Source organism: Juglans regia, chromosome 4 (assembly GCF_001411555.2).
Source record: "Juglans regia cultivar Chandler chromosome 4, Walnut 2.0, whole genome shotgun sequence".
In the NCBI taxonomy this organism is placed as follows: domain Eukaryota; kingdom Viridiplantae; phylum Streptophyta; class Magnoliopsida; order Fagales; family Juglandaceae; genus Juglans; species Juglans regia.
The window spans coordinates 22084718-22089418 of NC_049904.1; the positions used below are offsets into that span (position 1 = coordinate 22084718).

The 4701-nt window shown below is 36.7% G+C and overlaps 1 pseudogene; it reads left to right on the plus strand.

Moving 5' to 3' along the window:
• Positions 1 to 919: 919 nt before the first annotated feature.
• Positions 920 to 4072, plus strand: LOC108980775 (annotated as a pseudogene).
• The last annotated feature ends 629 nt before the right edge of the window (positions 4073 to 4701 follow it).

Below are 4701 nucleotides of genomic sequence, written 5' to 3' on the forward strand. Positions count from 1 at the left end.
ATAGCTTAGGATATACATACAAACTGGAATTGAATTCCACCAAAGAGATACATCATCAAGATGCCATGCATATTTAGCCAAAGCATGAGCTATGCCATTTGCTGCACGACCTCTATATTGAATAGACCAATTAGAGTAAAAATTTTGATTAGTGGTCAGAAATCTTGCAAATTTTGATTTAATGAAAAAAGTGACCAAAAATATTTCTATAATATGTCAAGGTAAAAGGGTAAAATTGAGGAAACAAAAATAGAACGTCTTAGAAAAACTTAAAGAATATGAAAGTTAAATATTAAAAATTAATTAAATATATTTAATGTCGAAACTTAACTTAATTCTTATTTTAAGAAAATACATAAATAACTATAACACATCATGCATGCATCATGCATACAGATCATTAATCTTTTTTAATACGACCAAAACGTTTGGGGACCTGGGAGCGTTACTTTCAATCAAAAAGTACATAAATATTACAATTATCTAATTTGAAGTGTATATTATAAAAAGGTAGGCTGATAGCATCCTTCGGATCTTTCCCTCAAGGAGACGGCAATTCTCGGCATAAAATACATTTACAATCAAACAAGAATAAGGGCGTTGTGGTCATAACAAGTGGTACTAACAAGCAACACTACTACTCGGTCAATCTGGCCATTTTTCACAGCGTTTGCACCTTATATATACACCAATGACGCTCATTATTTTCAACGTACCCATCTCAGCATTAGAAGTGCTCTTTTGCACCAGGCAATAGATCAAGATAGACTCTTGCTAGTAGCTAGCTATCTATGGTACTTTGCTTTTGATCTCTTCAATGTGCTCATGACATTCATGCATATATATATACATATATATATATATGTTCTTGCTTTAGGTTCATTATAACTTTCTTTCGTATTGTCATAATTTGGTGCATATGTAGGAGAAACCAGAGCTGGTCGTTGAAGGAAAGGTCGACTGGAAGGGAAGAGAAGCGTTGAAGTACAAACATGGAGGAACCAGAACTTCGTTGCTCATACTCTGTACGTAAAAACTCAACTTGGTTTTGTATAAATAGAAAGATATATAGCTTGATGCATGGTTGTGTATATATGATATTGCCAGTTATAAGAAGATCATGCATCATCCATATTAATTGTTTTGTAGGCCATGACTTAAATTTCGTGGTTAACGAATATTAATGTTTATGATGTTGTAGCCACGTTTGCTTTTGAGCACGTAGCAACCTTTGCACTGGCCGTGAACTTGGTGACATATTTTAATAGGGTGATGCACATGGAACTTGCCGAGGCTGCTAATCAGCTAACCAACTACATGGGCACTGCTTACATTCTCTCCAATCTGGCAGCTCTCCTTGCAGATACTTACATTGGCAGATTTAAAACTGTTGTCTTTGCTGGAAGCCTCGAGTTTTTGGTATGCTTAATTACAAAGCTTATATATATCCATCTTCATTGGTGTCAAATATCTAAGCCGTATACTTCTGTCAAAACTCCTCACTTCTCTTAAATACAATGTGAAATTACCACTTGTTTCAAAAGTTTAAATTAATAGGAAGATATATATTTTATTATTTATTTTATATTTTAACACTCCTCTCACGTGTGGGCTAAATTTCTCCTCAATGGGTGGCCCAACATGTGAAATATTTAATTAAATAAGGTAGAGTGTAGAGTCAGGACTCGAACTCAGAATTTATACTCTGATACCATGTGAAATCATCATTTGTCGCAAAAGTTTAAGCTGATAGAGGGTTTTATTATTTATTTTATATCTTAACATGCAATAAGAAAGCTTTTTAAAGGGAGAGGTTAGAGTGGGCAAAAGAATCATGGTTTGTTTTCATAACTCCTCTCAACTCATCTTATCTAATCATTATAACTTTTTTAAATTTTCACACAAAATAAAATAAACAATTCAACTTTTTCAAATCACAAAATAAAAATTAATATTAAAAAAATATATTATAACAATATTTTATTCAACTTTTAACTTTAATCTCAACTCATCTCATATCATCTGCGAAAACAAACGATGATTTAAAGTCTATTTCAAACTGACCAAAACAACAATGAACTGTAATTATAGAACTTACAGCAGTACTGATTATGGCAATGGACTAAGAGTGACTGGCCATTTTTTCTATTCATATTTAATTTGCTCTGTTCTAAAAGAATTTAACTGTGGTTTTTACTTTCTGTTTCGCATGCTTGTTTATCAGGGACTAGCATTGTTAGCAGTACAAGCTCACTATCCCAAACTAAAGCCCCCAGTTTGCAACATCTTTGATCCAGCTTCTCGCTGTGAGAAAATTGATGGTGCCAATGCTGCCCTCCTCTTTATTGGTCTGTATATGCTTGCTGCTGGGTCGGCATCAGTCAAAGCTGCATTGCCATCACATGGAGCTGATCAATTTGATGAAAAAGACCCAAAAGAAGCAAGGCAGATGTCCAGCTTCTTCAATGGCCTTTTACTGGCCGTATGTGTTGGTGGTGCTATTAGCTTAACGTTAATTGTGTGGATCCAGGATAATAGAGGTTGGGACTGGGGCTTTGGGATCTCTTCCATCGCCTTGTTCTTGGCTGTGATTGTCTTTGCTTCGGGACTACCAATTTACAGGATACAAGTGATTCAAGGAAATAGCCCCATCACTGAAATTATACAGGTTAGCATAATTGGTTAAACCCCTTGTATCAATATCTTGGTTTGTTCCTAAAGACAGGAGCACCTTTTGTTGTGCATAATATCTCTGCCTTTCAACTAAGACCAAGCTTAGTGCTTGCTCTTATTATCTGTTAGTTCTTGATCAATGTTTCCTGAGTATCCTGCTCATGGTTCTTCTTTTTCTCAGGTCTATGTTGCAGCTATTCGCAACAGAAATCTTCACCTTCCTGAGGACCCCACAGATCTCTATGAGATTGAAAAGGACAAGGAAGCTGCTTTGGAAGCAGAATTCTTACCTCACAGAGACATTTTCAGGTTCTCTCCCAACCTTGAACTAATTTGCACATAGATTGACACAACATGTGTCTCTTTTTGGCTCTGCATCTCCAGAATTTGCACAATTCTCTTTTATATCCATCGCAAGGGAGAACAGTTAGTTCATGCACCAATAGAAAGCTGCATGCTCTCCTATATATATTTGTTCCTCTTTGCTTTAACATTTCATGCTAAAATCCCATGCAGGTTTTTAGACAAAGCAGCCGTCCAACCAACATCTACAGGGCAGGATGGTAGACCTGAAGCTCCAAACCCATGGAAACTTTGCAGAGTGACTCAAGTGGAAAATGCCAAAGTAATACTAGGCATGATCCCAATTTTTTGTTGCACGATTATCATGACCCTTTGCCTGGCTCAGCTCCAAACGTTCTCGATCCAGCAAGGTCTCACCATGGACACTAGTTTCACCAAGTCTTTCAACATCCCACCAGCCTCACTCCCCATCATCCCCGTCGTATTCATGATCGTCATAATCCCTGCCTACGACAGGATTTTCGTTCCCTTTGCACGCAAAATCACCGGCATCCCCACCGGCATCACCCACCTGCAACGTATAGGAGTTGGCCTAATTCTGTCATCCGTCTCCATGGCCGTGGCTGGAATAATGGAAGTAAAGCGAAAAGACGTAGCAAGAGACAGTAATATGCTCGATGCAATCCCAGTGAAAGAGCCATTGCCCATTAGTACGTTTTGGCTATCGTTTCAATTCTTCATATTTGGGATCGCAGACCTTTTCACGTACGTGGGGCTCCTTGAGTTTTTCTATTCAGAGGCACCAAAAGGCCTGAAATCCATTTCAACTTGCTTCCTATGGAGCTCCATGGCTCTAGGGTATTTTCTCAGCACCATAGTGGTTAATATAGTGAACAGTGCAACAAAGGATATTACCAGAAGTGGAGGTTGGTTGGCAGGGAACAATATCAACAGAAACCATTTGAATCTCTTCTACTGGTTACTTTCTATATTGAGCTTGATCAACTTCTCTATCTACTTAGTGGTAGCTAAGAGGTACAAGTACAGGCCTGATAGTCCTATTATGCATGCGGTCTCAAATGAAAACAAGAAATGACAACAAAAAGAAAACTTAGCCTCAAGTGGTGATGATCATGATCATATATATGTGACAATAAATGCAAATTATGAAGATCTTAAGCTTGATCGATCTATTTGATTTTCTTACTTTCTTTTTGCTTTGCTTGTATCTTTTTTTCTTCTTCTTTTTATTTTCTAGTATAATTATAATGTAGAGGGCGGGTTTGAGATAAATGTTTATTAATGAAAAAGCTTTTTCGTTTCAAGTCATGTGTGTTAATGCCGTGAGGCCAATGCATCTACAAACTGGCCCAGGGAAGAAAACGCATCTAAATTAAGTTGTCCTTTACAATGATTACTATTATTTTATGTAGAAAGAAGACTACCGGCCAGTTTTATGTGTAAGTTTGGTACTATATATATATATATAGATATATACACATACATATACATGTGTATACCTGAGTAATTTATACGTACCGATACCACCACGCTGCATGTCCATATATACTGCTAATTTTTTCCCAGGTTTTCAGTATATACGTATCAAAGAAATTTCAAAAGATCCTGCACCAATTACGGAAAGTTATGGCCATTGTAGAGGGGAATGGATTAAACAGAAGTATATTTATGTATTAATAGAAAATCAACATCTAACTTCAATTC